The sequence below is a fragment of the Parus major genome, chromosome Z (genome assembly GCF_001522545.3).
Source record: "Parus major isolate Abel chromosome Z, Parus_major1.1, whole genome shotgun sequence".
Classification (NCBI taxonomy): domain Eukaryota; kingdom Metazoa; phylum Chordata; class Aves; order Passeriformes; family Paridae; genus Parus; species Parus major.
In genome coordinates, this window is record NC_031799.1 from 10,561,854 (window position 1) to 10,577,478 (window position 15,625).

General features: G+C 38.2%; 1 protein-coding gene across 8 annotated transcripts in view; it reads right to left on the minus strand.

Moving 5' to 3' along the window:
* Window positions 1-15,625, minus strand: part of PRLR (prolactin receptor) — a 154,392-nt gene that overhangs the window by 80,355 nt on the left and 58,412 nt on the right. Inside the window, exon 1 of one of the 8 annotated variants that reach the window (XM_015653102.3) lies at window positions 7,178-7,940. The exons of the other annotated variants lie outside the window; for them this stretch is intronic. The gene's annotated coding sequence lies outside the window, so the exon portion shown is untranslated. Of the gene's footprint in view, window positions 1-7,177; window positions 7,941-15,625 lie in introns of those variants that run through there. 8 annotated transcript variants of the gene reach the window in all.

Below are 15,625 nucleotides of genomic sequence, written 5' to 3' on the forward strand. Positions count from 1 at the left end.
AATGGGACTAATAAATCTCAAACCAGCTGGTATTCAATAATGTTTAGTGTAGAAGTAGATGGAGATGAAAACCTTCCAGGCATGTCAATGAAAAGGGAAACTGTCATTGGCAACCCCAGGAGAAGTTTCCAAAAACCATGCTAGTTTCCTGGCTGTATGAAAAATATGAGAATTTTTATCCATTTTAAGTTTTGCTTTCCTAGTTGCAGGACTAAAGACCAGATCCATGGCTGGTCAACAATTAAAGCTCTGTTGTTGGAGCTAATAAGTGTTTACACGTTCCAGCAGTATGTATATGAATGAATAATGGACTTGCTGCAAAGATTAATGCCATGTCTTACCCAGCAGCACTATTAATATTATTCCAGCTGTCTGGGTATTGTATTTCTGCTAACCTCACCTCCCACTGGCCTGACGGCTTCCAGGGGCTTTGAATAGCTGTTTGGTAAAGTTCAAACTAGTGTTTTGTGGGGATATTCTGGTGCAAACTTTGTTGGGGAGCATGATGTGAAAACTGTGGTTTACCATCCTTCTTTTTGTCCCACTCTGGCTCCAACTGCTAAACATCATGGACTAGAGAGGCTTTTATCCAGCTGTTAAATTTCTAGGGCAAGCAACATCCTTTACAAATAGCTGTTTCTTCCCTCTTTTTACTAATAGAAACTTTTAAATTTTGCCCTCAGTAGTGTTCATTTTTTAAAGCTCATAGGAATAGAATGTCCCTTGATACCTTGGTGAGTGTAGTCTATTAAGCAGTACATCTGACCCTTTCTCATAGTTTCAACTAATACCTATGAACATCTGTTCATAACCACTGTTAAATCTTTTGTCCTAAACATCCTCACAGTCTTCCTTCCAGAGTGGAGGTATATTTACTCTAATTTTACACCAATTACCAGACATGGTTTTCCAAATTTTTGCACAGCTTGGATGTTTCACAGACATGTCTGACTCTGGCTGTAATGAAGAAACTGTGGTTATAGTCCTTTATTATGAACTCAAATAACACACCAATGTAGCAAATGGTAACTGTGTGCTCTAAGACATCCCCATGCTTTTGCTTTGAGCACCCTGTTTAAGCAAAAAGTGACAAAGGCATCTACCTCATTACTAGTAACAAAGATGTGAAAATTATTTTAATGTAACAGCTTGTGTGAAGGCTGATTTAAGAACATCCATTCCCTCCTTGATCTGTAATTACTGAGGCAGGAAAAATGGTTTTAAGAGTTTCAGCTACTTGAGAACCTATTCTGCCTTTCAGACACACAGTCCTGGCACACTTGGATAATATGTTCACCACCATTAAAATGAGCTTAATGCTGTTATTCTTGTGCATAGAATAGCCCACAAATACCTGTTACTTGTAAAGGACTTTTTCATAGATGTATGCATGTTGTAAGTCTTGATTTACAAGACATGAGACCACCTGTTTATGTTCAGTTAACAGTATTTGAAACAGCTTGTTTCAAAAATGGGTCTTAAACTCCCAAAGCTTCCCAGTTCTCCAGGAGCACAGAAAATGTCTTTTAACAGATGCTGCAGTCTATCAACATGCTGCTACTGCATGCACACAGGAAAACATTAGGCAACATTTAAGTCATGTTCAATGAAATTTTATTTATTAATTGATCACTGGGGTGATGGTGACCTGTCTCCTACTGTCACCATTTCCTTTCCTTCAAAGCTGGGTTTTATGGGCTATTTTACTTTTTTTTTTTTTTTAATCCTGTGGTTCTGAGAAGGAATAAAAATAATTCACAGAAAAATTTTGTCTTTTGTGTATTCAGCCAGGATTGAGTTTTAAGAAAGTGGTAGGAACTCCACATCAACATAAGGATAAGGGAATACATGGAGCATAATCCCTCTCATGGTATTACAAGTATGTGTTAGAACACTGAGATGTAGACAAGAGTTACCTCACCTCCCTTTACACAAATTTCTGTTTTCATAATTCCACCCCAACCATCTTCTCTTAAATGCACATGGTCTTTTTAGGAAAACATTTTGGGATGTAGAAGTCCCTACAAACATGTAGTATTTTTCCTTCTGGCTTTCAACTTTAATAAATCAATATTAACTATATTTTCTAAAATAGAAAAAAGCTGCAGGACAGCCCTAAGGTGACCTGGTTGGTTTGAAGGTAGAAGAAGAGGGCCTCTTGGTCATGTTCACAGGTCTGGTCTGTTGTTTGGATGACCCGGGACTGGGTGGCCTCCTGGACAGTTTCAGGCTCACCCCTCTGCCCAATGCACATTCAGATCTTTTCACGTCCCCCCACTCCCTCTGATATACTCCTACACCATTTAACTGAACTTTCCTTTTATTTTGTTTTCTATTAACATTAAATATTCACTTAATTTCATTATCTTGTACTAAACGTTTTCATACACACACTTTATAAATAAAATCCTTCTATAGTATAAAGAAGTATAACTATGTATGAACATGCATTTATCCACTTCATACATTTTCACCTGTGTCTTTGTAAAGACACAAAAATTCACATAGGCGTGTGTGTATCTGTGAGGGCCTTTGACATTCTTTTGTGGCAAAGAAAAAGGCAAGGCTTTCAGCAAGTACAGGGGGTTCAGAGATCACAGGGGATATGGCCACAACCTTGACAACATGGTGACTCCTGTGGACACAGGGAGGATTTCCAAGGTCTCATGGATTTGATACATTTCTAGGGTAAGAGGGTTGTATGGCTGGAACAGGGGGAAGGGCTTCTGGTGACTGGGGTGATGAGACTTTTGAGGATTAGGTCTTCCAGCAGGAAGTTGGAGGAATGGAGCCTGCACCATCTGGCACCAAAGTTGTTCTTTAATTGAGACCAATGACATCTCCCTTGGTTGTAGCCTTTTCTCGTCCTCTCCTCATTTGTGTAAATCACAATAGAAATCTACACTGCTTTCACTCAAACAAGGAATGAAGAGAGGTGCTAGGCATAAAATTACTAGAGAGCAGTATATAGTAAGAATTAGGGAGTGAACTTACATATGAATACTATTTTAATATACAACAGTAATAATTACAGAGAGTTTGGGGTAATTTGGCATTTCTTAGGCTAAACAGATATATGCTGATTAGGATACAGAGATGATACAAGATATGTGAGGTAAAGCTTTTCTTGAAGAGATTAGAAGACATACTTTGAGTGAAAAATAGACAGGAAACTTTTTTTGTCTTCCTTATCTTCGGACAAAATAGTATGATCATACACAATTACCTTATCTAGACAAAAAATCCTTTATATTGTTACTTAAAACAAAGACTAATCTTCATTCTTAATTAATTAATTCTATTTTTCTCATTTTTATTCTGTATTCACAAAATCATGATTTATCTACCTTTCATAAGGTACATAGAATTTGCCCTATAATCACTGAAGAGAATTGTTCTTTATTTTCTCTTTGCACCATAATTAAGTAAAGGGAATATTTTGAAAGAAAAGCCTACTCTTTTTGGATCGGCTTTCTTGAACTCTCATGATTTACCAGCTAATGTTTAGGAGTGAAGAAACAGCAACACAGCAATCCAGTCTTTGGATGAGGCTGAAAGCAGATGTAGATTTGGCTACAAGTCATCTTTGCTTTTCCAAAGACCATCTCCTCTTTCATCCAAGAAAGAAGGGTCACACCATACAGCAACATCCAAAATGTGCTGTTCATCAAACAGATGATCTGTTGTGAATTCTAAACCCTCCATTTTTATATCATGATTGCTCCTGATTGTTCTTGCTCCAGTTAGAGGTCTGAAAGTGTTCAGCAATTATTGGTGCCAAGTTTATTGACTGTTTTTATGAACCAGTACATACTTGCTCATATGCAATGTTATGTATCACATGTTCACCAGAAGTGGAAATGTGACAATATAAAACCACTGTTAATATGGAATGACTTTGCCCTGAGGGAACAATGAATTTGGAAAGAGAATTGCCATGCCAAAAACCTCGGGTTACCTCAGGCTGTAAGGGGTTTGAAATACAGGAGATTAGAAAATTTCTTAAGACAAGGAAAACGAATGATATCAGATGTAACAAATATGCTGAATGAGGCCTTTTCAGAGATCATTATCTGTAAATCTAGGGGGATCATAATGATAATCTAACCTATATACAATGGCAATAGGACTCAACCTAGATGCAATCCTTAACAGCAGATATATTATAACATTTACTTGAACGTTCATCCTTTCTCATTTTTAATTCACTTATTTAGAGTGTGGCAGGAAAAGAGAACAACTCTTTTCTTGACTCTCAAGGTCAGATGCTGCTGCTAGGTATGGGGTACATGCAGTAAAGGAAGGGTCAGGCAGAGCCAGAGCTGCACTTGGCAGGTACATGCTGCAAGCAGGGGAATTACCAGTGGCTCTAACAGAAACCATGAAGTTTTAGGGTTAAAAAGTGGTTGTAAATACAGCCTGCTGGATATAAAAGTTTTTTAACAAGTAAGTTTTCAGAAGGATTAAAGTTCACGTTAAATAGAACCATTACCAACCTGTATCTATGTGTGATAGATAAAGCAAGAGCAAGGTCTCTTCAGTGAGACCAGGCAATACCAAAGATAGGAAGGCCAACAGTTAGAAACCTTCCTTCTCTTGTTATTTAGCTGCACTCCTGGCTTCATAATGTTTAATTAAATTGATCCATGGTGATAACTTAGGGTAAGAGCGAGGATTGCAGAATAGGTTTTATTTAATTTTACAGCTGTAAAAATAAAATGACGTAGGCTGGTTCTTAAAAAGGATTAAGATCAGCCTCAAGGTTGATCAACTAAGTTTAGTCTAACTGCCCATGCAGCCTAAGTACAGACTCACCTGACAGGAGATTTTTAATTCAGGGCTAGGCTAAAGAGAAATGTGATAGCAATCACAGATAAACAAGAGTGGAGACCAAACAAGGCATCCCCCCAAAACTGTAGAACAGTCAGGAATAGTTGAGAGGCTAACAATACTCTAACAAGTGAAGTTGTTAGAGTATTAGATTAGTCCAATTTATGAGTACAATCAAAACCTTAGAGTATAGGCTGAGCTGCCCTCTGATTTTACCTTGTGCAGCAACTCTACAACCTTTCTGAAAGGCAGCTGTACTGAAGAAATAAATGGGAAACAAAAGTGGTGCTGAAGCCACAGCAAACTAAGGTTTTCTTGGAGGAATAGAACTTTGAAAGGTGGGTATTACACACCAAAAGCTTGTTACAAAACTAAAAAATCCTGCCTGAAGAATAAAAAGTGTATTGGTATGTACATGTGGGTACCTAAATACATAGAAAATATAGTTTGTAAATTTCAGTGTCTGGAAATACCAGAATGTTAGTTTCAAACAAGACAGATGGAAGCGGCAATAGGAACAAAAGCATTTCTAGTGTTCTTTGAGTACGTAATTAATCTCTGTCTGATTCTGGAGAAGAAACCCACCTGGGAGGAAAGAAGTTTCAACTCCAATAGTGATACAGCTGAATGAAGTGGCTGAACTCCATTTGCTCCACTGCCATAAGGATTGTGTGGAAGTCTAACTTCCACAAGCTCTAAATGAAGGCCAGAGCTTTCAAAAGCCCCATTTGTCCCCTGTTTCTGATAGCTGAACTTTACTTGCTACGAGTGGTAATTGCAGATGGAGCCATGAACACATGACACATTTAAAAGGTATATGTTGCTGAGCAATGAAAAATTATGATAATACAATGTAAATAGCTTAAAAACTTTAAGGTCCTTCTGAAAAATAAAGATGAAAGTTCTGAGATTGAACTAGCCTACTCAGCTCAGACCACTAGGAAACATGCCATATCAAAGCATCACACCACAGACATAAAAATTTATAGTCTGGTAGATTTCAAGATCAATTTTAACAACAACAACAACAACAACAACAACAACAACAACAAAACGCTAGGATTACCTATCAGGTATTTTGCTCCTTGCTGGCTTTATGCTAACTGCATTTCTCCAGGTTTTGTTTCCCTCCTCAGTCTGCGCGCTCCAAACCATAGTGGGGATTTAGGTTAGTCCTTTTGCAGGACTTTAGGCTGCAGTTTGTCACAGGAGGCTGCCCAGCGTTCACGCTGCAGGCTCGCTGTGGATGCTCGGAGCTGCGAAACACGCACGTGGTCAATGGCTGCTTTCCCGACACAGGCGTTCGGGCATTACCTGTTGCTAAACTTGCCCGCTGCCTGGGCAATCCATCTGCCTGCCTTGGGAGGGTGCCTAGTGCAGCTCGACAAAAGCAAGCCAACTCTCAGAAGAAGAGAAGACTGATAGCTGCAGCAGAGCATTTCTGCAGCAGGAATCTTACGGTGGTCACACGGACACGGAATCCGCAAAACTGTCTCGCAGGCTGCTGCGCTCTCTAGAGGGGACTCAAAGCAAGGGAAACTGTATTCATTCCCAGAGTACTAATGAATTCCCAGGTGATTGTTGGAATAGTGAAAATATTACAGATGTTGACGGCACAGCGTTTCCATAAAATGCAGGGAAAACTGGCTGAAAAGATGCTCTTTGGATCAAGGCACATCGTTTTCTTTACTACTTGCCAGCTCATTTACCAGCCTTTCCTCTCCATTCTCTCTGAGATCCATTTCCCTTCATCCTTCCCTTTCACTGCCAGTCTATGCCAATACCAACACATCCTGAAGATAATAACACAAAACAGAATCTGATAACTAGTGAATGTATGTGCAGACACAGGAACACAGGAAGAATTAAATAATAGCTAGGGAACATCAGATGGTGGAAGATATTATGGCAGTTATAGGAGTTCCAGGAGGATGTTTTCATTGATGTATAACAAAAATAATAGTATGTTAAGTGAACATAAATGATATCAAACAGTAATATAATGAGATATGCACTACCAAGCGGATTAAAAATGCTTCAAAATAATAAACACAGTCCAACTGTCACTTAAAAAAAGCATAGAGAAGGAGTGGCATCTCTGTGTCCACAGCTTATTTCAGTATTAAAAGAGCTCACTGACTTACAAGTTAAAATCCCTTTTTTCTTTCTCAGAATGTGAGCCACATGATATTTACCATACCATATTAAGCTGAATTGATTTTACCTATTTCTGTAAGTTTTCAATTTCTGCCAACAGAACTACAGTCTACTCTGTCCTTCATACAATACCAAACCCTTTACAGTCAGGTAAAAATACAGTAGGAACAGATTTAACTGCAGTACTTACTTTTGCCTGGTAATGAAATGTATGTTGACCCATGCCAGCTCATGAATGCTTCCTGAAAAAGGACTTGAAAATCCAGCGTTTCAAAGTGTTTCTCATATATTTTAAAAAGGAAAAAATCCAGAAAGAAAGAGGGAGAAAGACCCAAAAGAAAGATAAACAAAGAAAAAGCCTGTAAGCTTTAGAGCTCTGACTGCAAAATATTCAGCCTGGCAGCTCTGGGAGAAATACAACTCTGTGTACTTGTACATGCTCACCCCATTAGAGGAGGAGTCAGTTTTGCAACACTTATGTTCCTTGCTTCAGGCAAAACAGTGATTCTCTTCAGTGCAAGCAATGTTTGTAGTGTGGTGGCTGTAAAGGTGAGAGGTGTCCTCTGGAGTGTAGGAATGCACCAGCAGAAAAAGAATAATTGGGAGCATCAGCTACATACTCTACAGGTTGTTGTGATTCCTTTTGAATGCTTATTGCCCATGATTTTTTGTCTGAGGGAAACCTAATACCTCTTCAACATAAACTGCATCCATAATAGTTTTTTGTGTACCAGTAGTCCATGTTTTATATTTTAGGATAGCACATTTTCTTTTTTTTTTTTTTACAACAGAATGAAAGGTGTTGGCTCTACATCAAAAAGCTGATTAAACAGAAGGAAAAAAGTCTCTTTTTTGTAGTTTTGAAAGCTATTTCCTGTGACTTGAAAAGAGTTTCACATTATGCAATAAGGCTGTGAATTTTACTAACATAACTATTCACTAGTCATCTCTCTCTACTTAACTAAAAAGATTTTTACATAGCCTTATAAACGCTTTCACTGAATCATATTTTTATCTTCTCTGTATTCAAGCCAGTGAACTGAATACAAAATGAAATGTATGTATGTATAGTGAAGATTCTTTTAAAGAAGAAGACAGCAAGAAGTCTTTTTTTAATAGTGAAAGGAGATTTCAGGGGTGTGGTTGCTAAATTGTTTTTAGAGTCAAATCTCTCCAATCAAGGTCAGCATTGCTCACATCTTGTGAGATGTGAATGGACATTCTGTGGACTATTCAAAACTAATCACTAATCATAGGAACAGTATATTGTGAAATATTTGTGTTTCTTGAAAAATGTTTTCAGGTAAGGAGTATGTGCCTTGTGATCTACCCACAGAGATTATAAAACTTCTGATGTACTCCTTGAATGTGGTTTGGCTGTGCTAAGCACCAGCTGCTGCTCAGAAGATCAGACTGTACCTCTGCTTGCATTGCTCCCATCATGTGTGCTGTGCTATCCATTTGACTCCATGGTCAGAGAGTATAGGAAACTCAGCTGGTCCTGGAAGAAAATTCTCTTTTTTTTTTTCCTTCTGATTTGTAAACTTCTGAACAGGTTTACTCCAAGATCCAACAAATACTAGGAACAGAATGTATAGCTGGCAGAAAAGACTCAGCTGATGGTATCCCTAAAATTCATCACACATGTGCCCATAGCATTCAGCCAGCTCTGAACAAATTCTACTAGTGACTCTCTCTGTTGAAAGGGATAAAATTGCTCCTGTTAAATAGGGAATAGGTGCTTGAACAGATGCTATAATCTTAAAAATAAGAAAAGGAACACAAAGTAGAACCTAATACATATTTAACTGGTCATGTGGCAGGCTGTACCCAGTTTTATTTCTGCAAATGCTTGACTCTGCTAAACACAAGGAGCTCAGAACAAGGAAGAGGGAATGAGAAAGCTAAGATTGCTTAAAATGAAGGTGAACCAAGAAGTACTGTTCACACCATCACTATCTTAATTTCTGTAAGATAAGTATATATTGTTAAGGTCTGAATGTACAGTTTTGCCTGTAATCAAAACAGGCTTGATAGCCCTAGAGTCTGGATCATGGGGAAAAGAGAACAAAAAGTAAATCACTAATGGATTGGTAATGAAAGATGAGGGTAATAGCAAAGAACTATCACTGGGATCCGTAAAAATGATAACTTTAGGCATTTATACCTGCACTATCCAGTTCATAGCCAGCTGACATAATGCAGCCCTGGTAACTGTAGCAGCAGGCAGAGCAGAGTGAGATAGCTCTTAAATATTTCCTCATGATTTTGAGTTAGCTTTTTCAGCTTTTAATGAACACTGTGTCCCTGTGGCTACACTACTAACAATATTTAAGCCAGTCAGGCAAGTCAATACAAGCACACTCAGCCTCTGGTGGAATACTGCCAAGAAAAGGCAACTCTGATCCTAGGAGCATTGGATTAAGGAGAATATTTTAAGGTAGTAGTAAAATCTCGTACAGACAGAAGACAGGTCACCTACATTCAAGAAAGTCTTTCAAATTAGGACAGAAGAAAAGAAAGGTCACCAAGATGATGTAAAGGCTGTAAAGCCTATCTGTTAAAAGGTGACTGACAGAACTTGGCTAGGTTAGAGTGGCAAAGTAAAGGCTGAGGCAGAAAGTGGAACAGGCACTTACTTGTCCCTATAAAGGTAATGTGTCTATAAATACAAAAGAGAGTAAGCACTGGAAAAGTGCAATAGCAGCTTAGGCTAATGAACAATGCTGGAAAAAAAGACAACAGGTAGAAACAGAACACACATAAAAACAGACAGTAAACTAAAAGGATACTAACCACTGGAGCATGAAAAATTGAAACAGACTTTCTTTCAGTAGGGTATAAAGAAGCACAACTACTTCTGGAATAGATCTTGGCCAGTCTCTGAGGACATTATCAGCTTGACTCATCCTATGTCATATAACTGGTGTATCAACTTCAGAATTATGGTTTAGGTCAGGATTTTAAGCTGCCCTATCATCAACAGAGAAAGATTCCTCTGTGGCTGATCTAGAGGCATAATAATTTTGTTCCTTGAGATGGATTCATTGATAATAGTTTGTAGGCTTGGAATTTGTTAAAATAACCTACTAAATTCTAAAAATCAGTCCTTAACACCAAGATTTAGCAAGATTTAGTAAATTAAGAGTGCAACTTTATTTTCAATACAATGACATTTGTATCAGTATAACTGAAATAACCTGAAGGTACTCTGCATAGGAGCTCCACCACAGTTCTGACTTTTAGGCAGAACAGGAAGCATATAGGATTGGAAGAAAGGCAGGAAAGAAGATAAAAGTTGGATGAACCAGTCAAAGAAATCAATAAGGTTTCGGAAAGGGCTTTACAGGTGGGAAAAATGTGAAAAGGAGCATGTCAGGTAGTGAGGGGATTTACTTCCGAGGAGTACAGAGAGAAGACTGCAGACTGTTTTTATCTCTCCCGTAGCCCTTATCTATCAAAAATCCCCAGCCTACCTTGGACAGTCATGTTGAGGGGTTGTGGCAGTTTGATCCTGCCATTCCTCACCCTCTCAGCAATTGAAGAAAGATAAAAAAAAGGCAGCAGAGGAAATCACACAGGGAAACAGGGTAACCCTCTGTTTTCAAATGTAGAAATACTCTAAGCAACAAAATAAGAAACTATGGAACTACAAAGGGAACAATATTTTTTATGCTGCTGCCTGCTTTCTCAACAATGACCTCCTCTGAAGAAGCAGCTGCCAAAATCATCTGATGTGTCTTTCTCTAAAGACAAAATATACTTTCAGGACATCTGCTATATAAGAGAAGACATGGTGGTGCCATGGCTGCTCAATTCCTCCCATATGAGCAGCATGCCTCTGAAGTCCTGGTCTTCCCAGCACATAGAAAACTCATTCAAGAAGTACAGCAAGGACCCAGAGGACCAGGATGCCCTTAGCACAATGGTGACCATCCTTTTGGCACAGCTGTAGCCAATGCTATCTGAGAAAGGCCTAATAATGGTTCTTGTTTACACAGAAGTGCTCCTGAGCCAGCAAGTCCAGGACACTCTGCATGTATTTTATGGGACAATTCAAAGACCCAACTATCTCTAACAGTGCTGAAGAAAGCTGAAAATTTTGTAAGCCTGAATAAATTAATGGACAAATGAATTACCAAGTATTTTGGCTTTACAGAAGTTATTACTATATGCTTCTTTTTTGTTTTGAAATAAAATGATAAGCACATTTCTAGAATTTACATAACTATAAGGAATGTAGCTGCCATCACTCAGAGCTGCTCTTCAGGAATCATCGTTGTCTTATGCTATCCAATATATATATATATACTTTTGTATATATATATATATATATTTATACATAAATACTTTTGGTCCATTTTTTAGTACCGACTGTATATTAAATGTACCATATGCTAATTCAGGCTTGTACCTTGCTCTATAAATGTCTGTAAATTCTTCTGTACAAGGCTGGCATGTTCAGTTGAATTTATATATTAATACAGATAACTTTTTTTTTCTAGGCTGGGATCACTGTACAGGGTGACAACTTTCTACTTTATCAAGCCGTGCTTGAATACTTGACTAAAGAAATTCATGGATGCTCCTGTTTCTTTTAATTGTGCATTTGTAACAAACCCGCAGCTTTCATAGATACCTTCACTGAGTGTCTCATGCTCTTGCAGCTGGCACATAGTTTAATTATGGTTATTACCAAAACAAAATTGGAACATCATGGAAGAAATGCAGATTGCATCTTCTACTTGTAATTTAAATTTATTATTTCTTATAGTTCTGTGCCAGAAGTCCTCACTGACCAATTTAATCACACAGAGAAGGAGAAAAACCATGAACTGTATTTATTTTCTTGAAATATGTTTTATTCTTTTAAGAACAGTCATGGAAGAACCAAAACATTCAACCCAACTGAATTTTTTTTTTCTCAAATTATAACCAAAACAATTTTTGTATCACAGCAGCTTGGCTGATGTGAGATATAATATATAAATACTGAGTTAACAACCCGAGAAGTAACTGATAAACAATTATGCCACAACACATAAAGCAGTATTTATCCAATAACATGGTCTCTCTGTATTGGTAGTTAAATGAGAAACCAGCCAACCTTTTCAGAGTTTGTTTCAGAGTAATTTTCCTTTCTCTGATCTGTACGTGAAGTTACATTATCATACAAGTAATTTCTTACTGGATATTTGTACCGTTACAGAAAGCCTATTTGCATTTCTAAACCAGAATGCATTTCCACAAAACCCTACATCTAATTAACACAGTATGTCCCACAGAATCTCACATTGTCTGAAAAGACAAATATAAAAAGAGGTGGTTACAAAAACAGGCTTTCAAAGGGCTTGTCTCCTAGTTATTTATATCCCAAAGTGATTCATCTATTAATATAATCTAGGGAATGGTCTCATCCATTTCTGTAAGGCAGATAGAGCTTTTTAAAATACATTAAACACAAACAATACTGTATTTCTAACTTACATGAATGCCTTATGAGCATTAGCTGTAAAAGTGTATTTTATGTACTGCCTTGTATTCTTATATTTTATCCTCTTCAAATGCAACAATATGGGAACCCCGTTGGGTTGTTTGCTCCCTAAATCAATCAGAAATTATAGCAGCTGAGGACATGTATGTTAAATTAATAAAGTATGTAATATGTAGGAGGCAGAACTATGCAATGATGATGATACTCCTTTTGACTCCATTAAGTTACAAACTTGGCCTAATGTACATGGCATGCCATTCTACTGATGGCCACTGATGGCAGTGCTTCTGAGTGATACTTTATAATCATAAACATCACTGCAGTAGAATGGCTGGCTCAATTATGAGATTCTAGATTAGAAGAAAACTCTCAATAATTTTTTCCAGTAAGTAAATGAATACTATTATGAAATAGAAATAAATAGTCCTTTCCAAAAATATATTGCTATTCAAAATCATGCTATATGATCATTAAGAATCATACTGCTATATGGGTTTGCATGGCAAGGATTTGGTAGTGAGGGCTACAGTGGCAGCTTTTGTGGGCAGTTGCCAGGAACTTTCCCCATGTCCAACACAGACAATGCCAGAGAGATCCAAGATAAACCCACTGCTGGCCATGGCCAAATACACCAGTGACAGTGGCAGCACCTCTGGGATAATGTATTTAAGAAGGTGGAAAAAATTACTGCCAACCACAGCCTGAAGAGAGGAGTGAGAATGTGTGAGAGAAGCAGCTCTGCAGACACAAGGTCAGTGAAGGAGCAGGGGCAAGAGCTGCTCCAGGTACCAGAGCACAGATTCCCCTGCAGCCTGAGGTGCAGCCCATGGGGAGGCAGCTGTGCCCAGCAGTCCCTGGAGATCCAGGGGGGAGCAGAGATCCACCTGCAGCCCTGGAGGAGTCCACACCAGAGCAGGGGGATGCCCAAAGGAGGCTGTGATCCCATGGGAAGCCCGTGCTGGAGCAGGCTCCTGGCAGGACCTGTGGCCCATGGAGAGAGCAGCCCAGACTGGAGCAGGTTTGCTGGCAGGACTTGTCCATGGAGGATTCATATTGGAGCAGCCTGTTCCTGAGGGACTGCACCCTGTGGAAGGGACCCAGCTAAAACAGTTAATGGAGAACTGCAGCCCATGTGGAGGATTCATGTTGGAGAATTTTGTGGAGGACTGTCTCCCATGGGAGAGACCCCTTGCTGGAACAGGGGAAGACTGTGAGGAGTCCTTCCTGTGTGGAGGAAGGAATGGCAATGTGTAATGGAACTAACAATAACCCCCATTCCCCATGCCTCTGCTCCCCTGTGGAGGGAAGAAGTAGAGAAATTAGAAGGGAAGTGGAGCCTGGACAGATGGGAGAGACTGGGGGAAAGTGTTTTACTTTTTTTTCCCTTTATTCTTCTCTCATTTGATTGGTAATAAACTAATTTTCCCCAAGCTGAGTCTGTTTTGCCCATGACAATAATCACTGAGTGATCTCTCCCTGTCTTTTATCTCGATGCATGAGCTTTTCATCATATTATCTAGTGCCTGTGCAACTGAAGAGTGGAATGACAGAGCCTGGTGGGCACCAGGCATTCAGCCATGGTCAGCCCACTACATGCTGTCTTACTAAATATTTGAATAATCACTGTTTTAGATGTTTCATTACCTATTTAGTATTCTTCAGATTAACCAGAAGCTAAGCTTTGCCATATTCTCTTCCTTAATAACTCTTACTGGCTACTGATGGAGGAGAGATAGTGATGAACCTTTCATATGACCCAGCATGAATGTTTTTCTAATAGTGTTTATTTAGCACAGTTTAAATCAAGAAATTATGGCAACAGGAGGTGTGATGCATCTTTTTCTCAAACACATAAACATTCTTAAGAATACTTCATGGAAGTATTCTTAATACTGAAGGAAGACATCTTTGCCATCATGAACTATTTATCTAACGATCTTTCAGAAACCAGAGGAAAAAATAGATGGATCCTGAACAGGAAATTTTGAAATAGCTCCCTCCCATCAAGACTATACGATTTTCCACTTAATTATTTTCTATCAAGATAATTTAATTGCTTCTCAGAATTATCTGGGGGCACTGATTCACCTTTTAATCAGAATCATATCTTTTAGTTGGAAGAAATCACACAAAGACCATTAGTACATTAAAAGCATTCTAGGCTATCTGTTTAATACTGACATAATTACTAATAATTAATCTTTACTTAGCTCTCCTTTTCTCTGTTGTGTTTCAGGTTTGTTTTTTTCCTTTCCACTGTGAGTCATGGGCAGAAATGCAAGAGAAAACAACTTTTCTTTCTAGGATGCAATCCAGTTCTGCATGTGATAGTTTGCTAACAAGAAACAAATAGTTACAAGGAATAAGTCATGTTTTTAACTGATGCTGTTCCATTATAGCCTTTCAAAACCAGAAGAGTGTTTTAGCAGTGGGGTATCCCGACTTTGATTTTGAGCTTTTTTATCTGTATGTTAACACAGAGAACTACATTCTATAAAGAGAAGAAAGACAGCCATACAGTAGAAAGCAAGCAATGGAAATGTTTGTGACGATTTCTTACAAACAACACAGACTGAAAAGAAGGAATCAACACATGGAACTTTCCAATGATACCACCTGCAGAGAGAAATTCTGGAGATTGGAAAAACAGAAATGTCACATAATTTCCTCAGGTCATCTGTGAGACACAACACACTAATCAGAAAAGCTTCCATGGAAGGGAGAATCAAAAATAAAACACATGCAAATGAACAGTATAATGTATATTCAAAGAACTCTGGCAAGCAGAACTTATGTTTGTTTTCTTGGTACTTGAGCTTTAATATCCCAGTAAGACTGCCTATCTGCAAGGACAGCAGCTGTTTTTTATTTATTTAATTTATTTATTTTTGTTTTCTTTAACCTAAAATAAGAATTTTTATTGAACGTACATGCCTTGTTCTTTCTGCATAACAATAAATGGCCTTTTCAATAGAACCACATATTTGGAAAGAACCTCCATAAAGACTTAAAAAAAATCTGGGCAAAATCATTAAAAATACAAACCCTTGTAAGAATATTTATGAATGATCCTCAGTTAGAAACAAACAGAAAACTAATGCTAATTTTGTCTGTTCATGCTGTTTCTCATGGAAGTATTCCCAG